The sequence below is a fragment of the Dendroctonus ponderosae genome, unplaced genomic scaffold, assembly GCF_020466585.1.
Source record: "Dendroctonus ponderosae isolate FM_Combo_2020 unplaced genomic scaffold, Dpon_F_20191213v2 Dpon_F_20191213_84, whole genome shotgun sequence".
In the NCBI taxonomy this organism is placed as follows: domain Eukaryota; kingdom Metazoa; phylum Arthropoda; class Insecta; order Coleoptera; family Curculionidae; genus Dendroctonus; species Dendroctonus ponderosae.
Window position 1 is genome coordinate 745 of NW_026019055.1, and position 16,464 is coordinate 17,208.

General features: G+C 31.1%; 1 long non-coding RNA gene across 1 annotated transcript; it reads right to left on the reverse strand.

Moving 5' to 3' along the window:
* Positions 1–14,910: 14,910 nt before the first annotated feature.
* Positions 14,911–16,327, reverse strand: LOC125505539. The gene is made up of 4 exons (XR_007282237.1): positions 16,228–16,327; positions 16,067–16,125; positions 15,406–15,628; positions 14,911–15,087 (listed from the first exon to the last, which is right to left on the reverse strand). It is a non-coding gene; the product is annotated as an uncharacterized LOC125505539 (long non-coding RNA).
* Between the last annotated feature and the right edge of the window lie 137 nt (positions 16,328–16,464).

Consider the following 16,464-nt stretch of genomic DNA (forward strand, 5'->3'; position numbering starts at 1 on the left):
AAAGTTAATCGTTTTTGAGGAAAGTAGCATTTTATGAAAAAAATTAAACATTTTGCAAACGACATCCATCCAAGATCTTAAATTCCGGCCCAAATATTTCCCATCACTGGCACATGATGTAGCGAACAACAGCTCAGTTCTGTAGTTCAAATATACACAAAATAGAAATTAATTTTTGTACACTATGTATCTCGGAAACAAATACACGGAAAAAAAATGGAGGAAAATACCATTTTTGAGAAATTGAAAAAACAACTTTCTCATTATCTTGCAAATGCATAAGACTTTAAATAAAGTGAGTCAGTTTTTAGTAGCACAACTTTAACGGTAGATATAAAATCCAATTTTACGATGAAAATATTATACAGCCTTTGTGCGTGGCACTAATACGTAGGTAAACCCGGCCTAAGATATTTAGAGAGCCATCTTCTCTAGATGTACTTAGGCAATAGGGTGTTTTCACTTTCTTTTAAATGTTAATATATAGAAAGTAGTTATGGCAAACATTACACTAATACAATTTTTTTTGCAAAAAAAGTCTCCATAATAATTTTAAAGCGAATTTAAATGCAAATCAGATATTTTCCGCCAAAAACGCCGAATCCGTATTGTCGGTTGCCTATCCCGATTGTGACGTAGCAGGTCATATCAACAAAGTGTCGCGTGTTTATTTTCTTGTTTTCGCAGCTTTGTTTTATTATTATTATTATCTTGCATAATGGAAAATAGTGACATTTATGGATCACAAAATAAGGGGTGTTTTGTGCCAGGATGCAAGAATACCTCAATAAGTGCTCCAAACAAACTGTTATGATGTATGTAAAGTTTTATGGTTCCAAGCAGCTCGACGTGATGTTCCTAAATCAAAATCAATGTTTTTTTGTTGCGAGGATCATTTTAATGAAAGTACGCACAAAAATCTAATGATGAGGCAGACAGAATATGCCTTCGATCGTACTCTGTGCTCTGGGCAAATTCTACCTTGTACAGTGCACAAAGAACCCTCGCGTTTCAATTCTACATATCCGATATTACCATATTGTTCTCGTGATGCACTGCAAAATATAAATTTAAGAGTTTATTTTACTTTTAAAGCATCCTTGTGTATAGGTTAGGTTAAGTTGAATAAGTGAAATTCTATATATTATTTACCTAATTTAAACCAATACAGACTTGTTGACGCTTTAAGGTATCCTTCTGAAGCCATTTTTTAGTTTAACACAAAATATAAATGATTTAAATTCACAAAATAATTAATTAAACACAACCAAAGAATTAAACACTATGCACAAAACGTAAACGATCCGCCATTTATATGACCATAGACGTCACAACCAATAGCGTTTTAGAGATTCATGAATAATTTGAAATTGAGCTGAATTTGTTTATTAAATATTTAACAAAATTGCAATATATAGATAGTATAAACTTATTTATTCTTTCATTCAAGTTTATTTATTATTAATTTGTAAGCAATTACGAATACTGCATTTTTCTATGCGTCAGTGAACCACCCTAATCGGCATTGAATATTCACGATATTGCAAAGTAAATCTACCATCCGGCATTGTTCTACTCGAACATTTCCTAAGCATTCAATGTAAATAAAAATATTTGTTACCGGCTTTCAGTTTCGAAATAAGCTTAATTTGCCTGTATTTAGCATGCAGTGATTGCAACTTTACAAGGAAAACATATTAAGAAATTAGAATCAAATACACAATTTTTTTCGCTGCATAATTACCATCGAGATGCTGTTATTTTTTCTCTTAGTTGTTGCTAAACTACATTAGATGGGCGTTTTTATTATATAATATTTTTTTTGAAATAGTCGATGGAATTCAGGTCAGCACCTGAAGAAGTACGTTACTTTTACGCGACTCATCATCGAGATTTTATTAATTTTAAGGTCATTGTAATGGCTTAATACTTATTCTATTAGTTTACTGTCGTAAGTCACAGCACGATGTTGGTAAATAATTTTTAGTTTCTTTGTACTTGGTATAGTTTAGAAGCCTTTCAATTTTTAAATTATGGTCAAGTGGAATAATAAGCAATTGAAGGTGAGGAAAGTTGCGGCATTTTTATTAGGAAATAATTCAGAAGCAAGTTAAACTAGTATGTCGTTTTAATTGAGAAAAGTTAACAAGGTATGTAGTTGTAAAATTGCTGGAATGCTGAACGTTTGATTGAAATATCCGTGGTCATAAATTAAATCAACTGTTTATATATAAAATGAATTGATGTCATATACCCGGTAGCTTTGAACTTTGCTATTAGATAACAGACTTTGGCATGAGAAATGCTTTGAATGGTGGATTTTCTAACGTAAAATTTTGAAAAACATATTTGCGTTGAAAGTAGGCGACATAGACCAGTCTAAGGAGTGGTTATTAATCTCACACTCATGTAAGTTAAAGTAATAGATAGACACCGGATGCTTGATTGAGTTACACAACAGAAATTAGACAAGAACGTGCTTGTGCGGTACAGGAAAGAAAGTCCTAATGATGAAATATGGACTAATATTTATTTGCATATAATTAAAAATAGCTAGTCATCAACTGGTCCAATATTGGTTTAGGTTTTGAAAGCTTTTTAAATCGATTTTTTTTGCAATTATGAACGTGCTGTTTTGTGCGGCTTTAGGTATGCAAAAATCTAGTTGAATTTTTAACCATGATGTTCGAACACAGTATGCAGATTAGCCGGTGAAAGGATTAACATGGGACCATATGAAGAACACGATTATATTCGCAAGTGCTTTTAGCAAGTAGTGTATGCGTACCTTGTGATGTTTCTGGTTTTTCACTTACGCTCTTAACCGATCTTGGATAATGGTTACGAAACATGCAACGGATATACCTACGTGAAGATATGGTTCGCTTCAAGCGCCTGCTGTATGGTCAACCAAACGAATAAAAATCGACGGAAAAATAAAAAAAATTCTAGCAAGAATAGCTTTTGAGTCGCGAAAAATGCCGGCCTAAATTTGAGTGAAATTCCACAAGGTTGTAGCTGAAAGGTTCGTTAAGAGTCTGCGAATCTGCAGATTCGAACTGATTTTTTTTGCTTTGAAAAATGCACTTTCCAGACCTTAGTTTGCATATCGCCAAAAAAAATCAAAACTTAGCCCTGAATTTTAGTGAGATTCTATACGACTGCAACTTAAGGCCTCATTAATTGTTTGCAGATTTTGCGGATCCGATTTTTTCTGCTGTTCTTAAAATGATAATTTCTATTTTGACTAGTTGCTTGCTTCAAAAACCGTACTTTTTAGAAGTCGTTGAAAAATCGACACCAACCTGGATTTCTATAACATGCGGTTCTGTAGTACCTTTAAGGCTCAACAGTTTATCCATTGAGCAAATATTAATTTTACTTGTTTCGAAATCACAAGTTGTTTTCAACATTGACTAATTTTTTTCAATTTATTTTTAAGCACAAGTTGGAAAGTCGATCAGAAATCAGTGCTGGCTTGGATTTGGATGGAGTGTGTAGATACTAATTAATCGTTTATAGTGCGGCTGTTTATTGAATTTCTTCCAAAACCGCACTTTTCAGGCTCAGGTTTGAAAGTGAGTGAAAAATCCACACTAGCATGGATATGTTTGAAATTTAATACTGTTTCAGCTTAAAAAATCGATAATCTTTTGTAGGGTTTGAAGACCTGGACTGCTGCTGTTCGGAACTAATTTTTTGCCCGACCGGTTGCTTATTTCAAAAACTATTTTCTCCAGGATCAAGTTTGAAAATCGACGAAAAATCAACGCAAACCTGGAGTTAAGTGTAATTCACGGCCTTGAAAGCTTAACAACCTAAATTTTTACTTCTTTGGAAATTCGAATTTGTTTGCAGACTGGTTCCTCGCTTCATGAGCCGCACTTTTCAGACTTGAGTTTGAAAGTCGGTAAAAAATCAGCACAATTTTTGTCGAAATGAGTAAGTTTTCTCGACTGATTGCGCAATATTTTTCTCATACTCTCCAACTGAGCCCCTAGAACCTCTTGAAAGGAGTGCCGCCAACTTTGAGTCAATCTATATAAATAAATACGTAAGATTTTTTTGTACGGTTACAATTAATTACGAAATGGTTCCATATTAAGTAATGTTTACACCAACGGCTTGTCCCTTCATTTCTTCTCTTTGCAGTATTTAGCTTCTAAATAGCTCCATTGTTCAATAAGCCCAAATTCATTCTTTTCTTTTTCATCAAAAAACGTGAATTTTCCCCCAACTTTTACCAAAGTAGATACATTCATAAATGCATAACTGTTCTTCACAAAGCTGATTTGCCCAAACAATTTCCCAGTTAAATGAGGCATGATATTGCTTACCTAACCAACTGAATTTACCAAGCACATATTTGCACAATACGCAAAGACGATTTTATTAAATAGTAATCAAGCACTCGGACTCTCTGATTACACTACTTGATATTAACCATAATGTCCATAATGTAGGTCATAAATAAAAACACGTTCTTAGCGCAAAATGACCATAGCAAATAGATTTGGTTGCTCAATTTACGCATCATTAGATAATAATAATGCATTATATAAGCTAGACAGGCATTGATTTGCCCGTTGAATGGAATAGTAATAAACACTTAAAGTAATAGTAGGACGTAACAAGAATGGTTCAATTTGCCAAATTTAATTTGGTTGGAAAATGTGGGTCAACGAATGCAAGGTGGATAAATGGCCAACTAAATTAGCTGAATTGGTTTGAACTGATTTCAAAAGATCTGTAGTTCAAACTATGAAAAAACATATAGAGTTTTGACTTTACCGTAATTTTATAACAAAGATCTTGCTCTATAAGTGTTAAAACTTGCAAATTTGCATAAGATTTGGCAATTTTGTTGGAAATTTTTCAAACACATATAACCTATTTATATATAGGAATATAACGTCATTTATTGGGCTAATTTTGGACAGAGATTTGGCGCTAACGCCATTTGATAGAAAATATATTCTGCTATAAGAAATAAAATTTTCGCATTTTACGCAATTTTTCGTTACATTTAAGGAAATTTTGAAACACATAACTAGGGTATGGACTTATATAAAACCGCTGGTAACCGCAGAATTTTATCATCAATWTTTTTTCAGTCTGGCCAWTTTTCTTCCTGAAATTTTATTATTTCAAAATTAATTGATTTCTAATTRTTTCGTAAGTTTTGRATGRAWTTCCAAAYTARAAAYCAACTAAWYTRGWRRATTTATGAATWRATGTTTGATGATGAAAAAAATTACAGATAGAAAACATTGATATGGGGTAGAATAGCGAAATTYCTAATCAGCACCCAAATGAGAAAATCTCAAAATAATTTCTCATAGTGATTTTCAAGTGCATAGAGAAAGGTAATTAGCAAGGAAAATGAAATCTTCTTTGCGTGTATTCATAGATTTCCGGTTTCCCACCAATTGCGCAATGCGTGAGGCATGGAAACCACTAATTAGCGTTTATTTGTTCAGTTTGCTTTTATTGCACAATAATGACATTATAGTTAATGGTAGAATGTAATTGATACGCAAACTGCTAAAAATTTATTTTATACAATGATCATCTGACCAATTTAAATAAGAAAGGCAACTGATCATAATGAATGGTTCTACTTAAACATAGTTTTTGTTAATTCATTCTTGGAAATGAATGCATTTTACAGCCGGTTGTTTATGAAGCTATATAAAAATAAGAAATTTATTGGAATATTTCTGCTTAAACCAAGAAAAATAAGCAACACATTAAGATAAACTTGAGCAACACAGAAACTTTTGCCACCATCCAAGTCGTTAAAGAGTTCTGATGTACGTAAATCCATTTTTTCCTGCTTTTTACCAGTATAAATTATTTTATCTTATACTCTTACTTTAATACGCAGGCGAAACAGTGGTTGCAATATCGGGTTCAACATGAGATAAAACTACTCACTACATTGCCCTAGCAAAATGTAGATGTAAATCATCATCCATCATTAATTTCCATTTCCTTACATGCAAAATACCAAAACTGAAGCTTATAAATTTTGCTATCAATAAGGTTCCGTTAAAAGAAGCGCGCCAAGAAATTAAAATACTACAATACATATACATACAAGAAAATATAATAGTTGACAATGGACAATAATCTAAGCTGTTAAAAGCAAAAATACGTAAATTAAACTACTTTATCTACGAGATATTTTGTGTTTCAAGAACATAATAATTATAGACTTACAAACCTTTAGTATTCAAGATACTCAAAATTAAGTTTAAAAAACAGCAGATGTGGGGCAAAAATTACAACTTAATTTTTTAATTATTTGCCGACGTTTCGACCTTTATTGGAGTGTGCTTCAGAGTTAAGAGAGCGTCAAGAACAGTTACACCATTTAAGGTGTAAATAAAATTGACAGTTAGCTTAACGGTAAAATAAATAAATAAAAACAAAAATTCATAAATATACATGGAAAGATTAAAGTTTAGATCTATTGCTTTCATCTCAGTCTGCATGACTGACATGAGATAAGTTTTCCTTTGCCATTTTCTTTGTCATATAAATGTTAATAGCACATTTCCAATATGGAAGGCGTTCTTCTCAGCAGTTTTGAAGACACACACGATTTTCTTTTGTTTCTTGAGGTTCTTCCCGAATCAGGAGTTTCCTCAAGCTTGAAGTAGTTTTACAGTTTGACTGGCGTCAAAATTTATGCTCCTTCGGGAAACAATATTCATTGAACTATTTCTTAATTTTCTCTGACCTTCCAGCGTTAAGAAGCTGTGGACCTGATTCAATAATATTTGAAAAATGTTACTTTTGTGCATGAGATTAATTTAACACATCTCCAATTCTGTATTTACATCAGATAATATCGTACGTGTATTTTGTTGGTACTGTTTCCTCAAGTGCTGGTTTACTACCGAAATTTTATTAGCAACAAACGTACAGCAAAAACCATTTATTGCGTAAATTAAAACAAGGTTTATATGCCATTAAACTTCCGTTGAGTGAAAACTAGATTAATAAGGAAGTGCGAAATTGTCATCAAACCGGTGGTAAGTACATTCCAAAAGTTTAATGTCTTATTTCCTTGTCGTCCGTCCTTTTAGCACCCAAGCAATGCTAATATGTTGGTACTACAGTAGCCAAAATAATGTATTGTAGACTGAATTGAGCAATTAAAGAAACAGTAATCAGCTTCCCAATAGCTCCAGGAGAAGCAATTCTTAAAATATTCAAAGAATAGTTCAATAACAACAAGCTAATTTTCCAGGTAATGGTAGATGAAGAGTATTAAAGGTCGAACTGAATATACTTTCACTCTATCAGTTCGTGCGATATGGCTAGTCAAAATCTCGGGCTGTGTGAAAGGTTAAACAGCATCAAACATTTGGCAGAGAAAGGATGTGACCTTTCACTTTCGGTTTCACATTGCTGTTATAGAAGAATATGTCGGAGAGTCACTGAAATTTAATTAACAATACTTTTATATACAATAACTATATAATAATAAAAAACAGCAGCAAGCTTAATTATACTAAGTTAAAGATTTAGTCAAAATGTTTTGTGTCCACTGTATGATGTAAATGAAGTTGTATTTTAAAAGAAAACCGTTTTTTTCACTGAAACTTTAAAATATTTCCAAACACCACTTTTTATTGATAAATCGGCGTTTCTTCACATCTAATTATGGCTAATCCGCTCACAGTAATAACAAGCTTGAAACTACTAAACCTGCCCTGTTGCTCCAAAAAGTGTTCTCAAGAACGGGTAAAAGTGTAAATTTTTGCGTACTTTTCAAAATTTGTCAAATATCTTAACAGTGTATTAAATTTGAATATTTTGCAACACTTTTAGTAAATGGCACCTTTAATATTAAAAAATCAACTTCTGGGAAAAGAAATCGTCCAAATTTCGACAATTTCTTCAACAAAACATAAAACGAATATTTTTTTAGATTTCTGGGTGTCCATTTTTCTTTACTATTTGTTTAAGCAAATTTACTATTTATCCATGTTTTTTATAATCGAGTTTGCTGATTTGGAACAAAAACTAAAATACTCTTACCAAATTTACACATTTTACGTAATTTTTTGTCAATATTTCCTTTAGTCGAGCTGCATTCAATCATAGCAAAAACAGTAAAAGTAAAATGAGTCAGAAGAAGTAAATTAAAGCAAATGTACAAAACTTTCAAAATTGGTGTTATTTTTTGTAAATACTTTTACTAATAACGTAAATACTATACACTTTTGAAGTCAGTGTTCCTGATCACCCTTTCAAGACTTTTAGATCACGTTGATTGATTCTAAAACTAGAATTAATGTAAATGATGATGATAAAAAAAAGCTGAATTAATATTATTATTGCTAGATATTATACGATCTATTTAATTAACATCAAGCCAATAAAAAGTTGAGAATTTTTTTAAAACTAATGTATAAAATGGGGTCATAAGAAATGGATGGCTGCCATTGACAATAAATTATCAAGTTTTACTATATCTAGTTCGTTAACTAAACAAATTTTTATGAGATAAATTTCAAAAAGTCGTCCTTAATTTTTACAAAACGTTTAAGTAATTTTAATTATTTCCAAGCTTTCTTTAATAATAAGTAATACACTAAGATGAACTAATGCTAATACTTTTGAGCTCATTCGTCCACAAATTAAACCAAGATTTTTAAAAATCCTCTTAAGAACTGGTTCTGCTTGTTGAAATCTCGACTTTAAATTTGAATTTGAATTGCAATTCTTATTTATAGCAAAGTAAATTTCTGATTGAGTGCAAAAATAGCATTTTGTAGTTTTTGATAGAAAAATAATTGTGTTCTTTTTCGTCAATTTTAAAATGTTTATTTTATAATTAATTTGTTTTATACATTAAAAATGTATAAAATATAAATAAAACAACTTGAAAATTTAGTAACAATGTTTTGTGTGTGAACTGGAGCGATAGAAAGCGAAATTAAACAAGTTTTCAACGGAAAGTTTAAAATTTTGTCGAACAAACTCTTTTTTACATATGCGACGACAACGGCGTGTTTTCACATCTAATTATGGCAAAACTGATGTTAATTGGGAGAAAATGTAAATAGATCACATTCAATGTAGACTCATTCATTCATAACCTTTTTAAATATACGTTCACAATAATAACTTAAACTATTAAACTTGCCATGATTCTCCTATTTTATTTCCAAAAAGTGTTCTAGAGACGAAACACAATGTTTATTTTATTGTGTTTTCTTTTCGCACTTTTAGGAAATTAGCAGATCTTAAGAGTGCCTCAAATTTGCAGATTTTGAATTACTTTCAGTAAGTTGCACATACCGGGTGTTTTTTAGTTAGTATTTGATATTTTACAGCGTAAATCTCAAGTATTTTTAAGACAATAAGTTGATATAGGCATCGGTCCGTAAGGTCTTACTTTTACAGGGTGTTACATGTAATTTAATTTTTGTAAATTATTTCTCAATTTTTGCTCACAACGAAAATTAATAATGAAGAGTCCTTAATTGTATGCTAAGATAATTAAATTTAAATTTAAATAACTTTAAAAAGTGAGTTGCAAAACTAGTTTTGCTTTTGGCAAAACGAAAGAGTCGATTATTTTCAATCAAAATATCTCAAACAGGGATGTTTATAACGATTTTTATAGAACACCGTTTTTACCTACTTACCAGTCTTGCTGACAAATTTGATACAACCATGCACGACAAAGTTATGACTCTTTTATGGAAAAGCCAACAAAACATATTTAAATTTCTCATGTTATAGAACCCCCAAATATCAAATGTCGTCTAAATATCGATTGTAAATAAAAAATAACTGGAAAAAAAAAACAAAAAGTGAAGTTAAGTTTTTCACACCCTTTAGCTCGATAAGTAAAGTCTTACGCGCACGTGCCTATAGGGACTTTTCAATCCTAGAAATACCCGAGAAATCGCCATACCAAATACATACTACAAAACTCCCAGTAGGTATCAACTTCTGAAACAATAAATCATCCAAATTGTTACCTTTTTGTCAGCTTTTGTCATTGAAGGGCGTCTTGAGCAAATATTTAAAGATATTTATTATGTCGTCAATTTTTCTTTGTTATTTGTTTCAGCAAATTTGCCATTTATTATTCAGAAAATCAGTTTTTAATATTTTTTTATAATCAAATTTGTTTATTTAAACACGAAGTGTGCAAGTAAACTTAAGTAAAAACTATGCACGGAATGGAATTTAACAAACAGAAAACGAAACGATAAAATATTGTAAGTATTTGGAAAACTCTCCAAATTAATGAACTTCATAGGGATTCTGTATGGTAGACCAAACATTTTAACGGTCTAGTAAAACTCATTTACAGTCTAGCCATTTCTTGTGCAGAAGCAATCGTTTCGTCCTCGTTGTTATGGCCTGTTAAATTCCGATTTGTCTATTTGTATTTACTTCACACTTTTACTATCATTTGTGTTAAACGTTGCGTGAGCATTACTCAAGCGTATCAAATTCCTCGATAAAATGGGTTAAGTTTATTGATGTTTTGATTTGCTTTTTAATAACCTTCCTTGTTTTAAATTAAATAATAATGTTAATTCTACTCGAGATTTTTTTCCTTTCATTGCATAATGTTTCCATTTAGATCGGTTGCTTGGTCTACCTGAATAGCTACTCGTCAACACCTACGAGCGTATGTTTTTCAACTGAAATCGAATATTTACTTTATAATAATAGTAATTACATAATTCGAAAACAGTATTTACTAACATATGCATTTCATATTTTAGATCTTGTATACTTTTACTTCCCATATTCAGCAGATTTCCTCAGATTGCTGGTGATCAATGAGATGTCCCTGTCGAGGAATTGCTTGAAGCTTACGCCTACCTACTAAAAAAAAATGTCAGCTTAACTGATTTAAAACCAAATGAAGCCTGAAATCTCAAGTTGCAAAATCTTTCAATTTGCTTCCCAAATTATTTCGAATGTTTTAAAAAATGTGCACAGAGCTGCCAACTTGAGCTTGAAATGGATTTTATTATCAATGATATTTAGTTTGCTGTATTGTTGACAGATTTTATATGTTCACTAGGACATGAACACTGAAAAGTTCTCATTAATGTAGATTTGAAACATGTTGAAACGAGCTGCTTTAAACCATTTTCTCCAGCTAAAGTAACAATCTACAAGTACCAGCTTTACCTCCTAAAAAGCCAATTGAATCCTTTCTATAGAACTTATTATTATTGGTAAATATTTCATTTTGTTGAAGAGTGTACGTTAAACATTTTTTTCATGGCATAATTCCGTCCAACTGTTGTTGAGTACAATTAATTACTTAGCAAGTTTCTAAAGTGGCTTCTTCTACGCTATGACAACTAAATGATCTCAAGTAATCGCCTTCTAGTATTAATTAGAAAATATTTTTTCTTCCTACTGGACAGTGTAATTATTCTTATATAAACGGAGCCATAAATAGCAACATATCCGCAGTGCTGTATAATCTCGATTATGTAAGGATTGGCATGAAGATCTCGACGATTACCCACATTTATTGCTGGCTCATCATCCCACAATAAATTTCTTCTCGGCTTCAGTTTCACTTTCCTTAGATAGAAGATGCCTACAGTGGCAAGTGGAATTCGTAGTTGAAAGATGAAGCATTGTTTCCTGACGGGTTTTCTTGCGTTTCTAATCTGTTTGATTGATATGGAGGAAGTTGCAAAGCAAGTTTAGTTTAACGTGAAAATGATGTCTATTTTCTGTCTAGTTTTAATGATGAGTTAACTTCGTCGGAAACGTTTCAGTACGTCTTCTTGTCAAACATATATATTTGCCCATAATATATTTTGCTATTGGAAAGCTATTTCTGTATCTATTGTTGTGCAACCGTAATGGAATGTATTTTCTAAATGTGCAAAACCCAAAAAGTGTGTCACTGAACGCAGCCAATTTGTTGAAATTTTCGGCACATCAATGCGAAAGAGACGCATGAGAGTCGCTTGAATTAAGGCCTGAGAGTGTGTTTTTCTATGGACGAAGTGCGTAAATAATAAGAACTAGAAGGAAAATTAAATATGTAGTTAAGCTTTCCAGCAAGATACTACGCAGATCTTTATAAATTTTTTCTATGTATATGTTTTTATTTTATATTAGCTAAGTAATCTGCAAAAAGCTAATTATTAAGGCTTTAAGTCAGCTTAATAATGCTACAGTTCGCTTGAGATAATTTTCTTAAATGTGCGAAACATTCAGGAAAGTTTCCCATCATTCATTTTTAGTTCACTGTAGATAAGAAAATGTTAATAATATAAATTAATTTTAAATACAATATCATTTACAATTCATCAAACAATGTTGCTGAAATTTACGATTAAATAGGAGATAGTGATATTTAGGTGGACATTTTCTTATTCGTTCACTAATTGTTAAACAAAACATTCGCCTGTTCTCAAATGTTATTAAAAAAAATTGCCGAATGCGCCAGTTTTATTGTTTTTGCTTTCTCTTTTACATTTCTTCGTGGAATTCCAGGCACAAGAATATACATTGGGCAAAAAGCGTGCTATTTATAAAGTGTAAATTTTAATTTTTGAAATAATTACAAATTTAATTATTTTACTCCTATCGTATAATTTGGTTTTTTTCAATGTGTACAGTCCAACAAAATCAGTTATACATCAAGTTTCGTAGTTGAGGCGATAAGATTTTTGTTACTTGCTGTCATAAGTTACTTTGTATTGAGTTGGGCATTAAACTGAAAAAAATTAAGGTAAAAGCTGTAAAAAATATCTATAGTAAATTTCGTAACACGGAGAAGTAAGTTAAAATAATTTGATGAAATTTCCACGTTTAACATTAATTTTTATAATTATTTTTTTTTATCATTGTGCACGAAAGGACGGAATCAGCTTTCAAGTCAGGGGGGGTCATGGAGTAGCACTTTAAACAATAAACGAAAACGATGCAATGAAAAGTGGCAATTTGCTCCAAATTTTACTCTTAAGTGAATAATTTGCACATTTTCAATTTTCCAAAATTTCGAAATTTCTTGAACAAAAAATTTATTGCAAAATTTTTTGTCAACCATTTAGTTTTTCCTAAAAATACATTTTGGGGTTAAAAAATTTTGGTACGCCGCCAAACTTGAGAACAAGAACAACCGGCGCTTCAGATCTTTGAAAATTTGAACCCTGGAGCTGAAACGGTGACCAAAATGAACATTCCTGAACGGCTCTGAAACAACTTTTTACCCAAACTCTATGGGGATTTCAAGACTTTTAGAATTTGTGAAAAATTTTGATAACTGACCGAGTTACAGGGTAAAGAGTGGAAGTTTGAGAGTTTTACGCTTGCCAATATTTAAAGTCTTCCTTTCAAACTCAAACTTCAAACAAGTTTTCTTACATATAGTGAATGTGTGAATAATACATTTTAAATCGGCGCAATATTAAGGGTTATGTAGAAAATTTCTACAGACAAAATACTGTTTTCTTCAAAAAAAAATTACAAATTAAATCTACAAAGGAAACATTGATCGATTACATTTGTCTTGAAAAATCGCCTTTTCAACCTTCAAACTTTTATGACTTTCAAGTTTCTCAACCGATTTCAATGTTGCAAAGTACGATTTTTAGACAAAATCACTCACTTTAGAAAGAATTTTCAATAATCCAAATCGGGCCCACTTAATTATAATAACAGCATTATATTCATAATATGCCTGCCATTCCCGTGCGTGTTTTCCATCACACAAAGTATTTATTTTCTTAAATTGTCTATTAAATTAGAAAAATTATCATTAGTCGACATAAAGCCCGCACAAGGGGGTGCACTCGTCCTTCAATAATTAACCCTCTAATCGTTCATTAACTAGCCAAATTTTTGTGACGAAAATTCCACTCAATTACCTACCTACGCATATTTTTTTGTTCATCCTTATTAATTGTTCTACAATTTTTAATTAATTTTCATGGATTTCTGTTATAGTAATACTCTTATTTCATATAATTCACCAATTTTCAACTCAGTAATCAACACAATACCCCGAATGATCTTTAAAACTCTCTTTAAGGAGCTCATTACGCTGCTTGAAATCACGCCTTTAAAGTTGAAATTAAAATTAAATTTTTATTTATAATAAACTCATTTTATATTTTCCGTTATTGAGAAAGTAATTTTTGTCGTCTTTCATAAAAAAAATCCTTTTTTTCTATCATTCACAACCATTGCGTAATTTTTTAAAATGTGTAAGTATAGATATATGTATTTGTTATTTTGCAACGCTGAACATTTTGACTAACAATTTTGAGGCAAATACAACATAAAACCGACGTTGATTATGTAATTAATTAATGTAACTCTAGCGATTTTCTAAATAACAAGCGGTATAAAAGGAACAATTTAAATATTCCATTGAAACAATAAAGATATCAAATATTACTCTTTGATAGATGATTACTCTCTGATTTATTTGTTATATAATGTTTTCAAATTTGCTTTTAAATAATATTGTTTTGCCCTGTATATCTTATATTCGATTTTAGATTTTACTGGTTCCTTTGCGTTTTTTGGCAATCGCTTATTGAATCGTTTTATACTTATGACTTTGTAATGATTTTTATTATTAATTGGTTTGTTTGTAAATTATGTTTTGGTCCTTACTGTTTTACTGTTATCTTTGTCTTTTAGAGCCTTCAGCATGATCGAAGAAAAATAACGTTTTATTTTCTGCCGTTTTTTATTGGCCGATAAAGCCAAGCACCTAAACATGTTTCACCAAAAAGAATAAAATTACGAGTTTTGCAAAATGCTGCAAGCCTTAAAAGTTCAGCGATTTTTATATAGAGCTTCTAAAAAATTATGTTTTATGTCAATGTGAAAACATCTTACATCTATCAAAAATGTGAAATTAAGGAAAGTAAAACAATATTTAACAGTATAGAATTGTTTTTTTACTTAAAAATTAGAGACTAACAATTGACATTTAAAACTAGGCAACGTTAACTGGTAATAAGCAGGACACAGATGGAGGGAACTACATAGACTTACAGCTACAGCAGTAGAGACATCTTGCACTTTCCTTCCAAAAGTTGGCTGCTAAAACACCTGAAAGCATTAAAGTTTAGTAAATAAATAACAAAATAATGTATGTGTTATGTTATGTTAATGTTATTACGATTTAACTACCATGTTTTCACCCGTTTACAGATTTTAGTTCTAGCTGCAGCTTAGCTGCGGCAAAATCTTGAAGGTTTTACAGTTTTGTAAAGGAAGGATTTTTTTTGAATGGAAACTTTACTATTCCGCTGGTAAATTAGCACATTTTTCAAGTGAAGTAACGGTAACTGTTGTGTGAAGTTACAGCTCACTTTAAAGTTATTTTATTAAATTCTTCTTCAAGAGAGCGCAGCTGAATTTACTTACTTATTTGGATGTTCTTTGTACAGATAAGCTGGCGCTTCTTCTAGATTACCACCAACCTCCATGGACCTCTTCATGAATATCATGATGACTGTGATGGGTTTCAATCGGAATGAAGATCTTCTTAACGACGGGAACTGGCACATGCACTGGTACGTGAACTTTTTCAATGTGATGATGATGGACCGTATGATGGTATGATGGCACAATAATCTTCACGTGTTTACTGTAAAGAAAATCATATAGGGTTTCAAATGCATTCATCCTAAAGAGCAAGTAATAATAAATAATTATAAATTGTAAGGTTGAGAAATTCATTTGTCTGATTGGGAAAAACTAGATGAAAAGACCGAAAAGAAAGATTTTGAAAATTTTGGAAGGAGGAATAGGTATTATCAGAAATTTCGAAATATTTTCATGAAAATAGTCACTAATGTGTAAAATGAACAACACAATGTTTGAACTCAATGAGTAATTGTTGAGTTAAATATGATAAATTAGAACTTTTGTCTTTGAGTGAAAATAAAAATAACAGAAATACACATAACTAGTAGATATGAAAATTAACTTCAGAAACTACAGTACGGTAAAATTAAAACTGGCGATAAATAAATTGGGTGTTAAACCTATATTTTTAATTATTTATTAATAATTAATAACTTACTGGGATGAATATCCTGGTGCTGCACATGCCAAACCAAGGATGACCGATAGCATCACGACCTAAAAATCAGAAGATTGTTTTTAAACGGCTGCTGAAACTTTGTCAAAATTGATTAGACAAATCTTCACTAAATAAAAAAGTAACCAAAATAAAAAACTTACGAAAACCCGAATGGAGATCATGATAATGTCGTTGATAATCTAATTAACCAGGTCACTAGAACACCAGAAAGTGATACCGAACATGCCGAAATGATTCAGTTTATATATGAAGTGGCAGCATTTTCCCCTACCGAATTAGCTGCATTATGAGTCCAAACTGGTATCAGGTATTACATAAAGCCGAAAATTCCTTTTTAACTTACCCGAACAAAAATACATTTTCGTCAGATTGGTTTG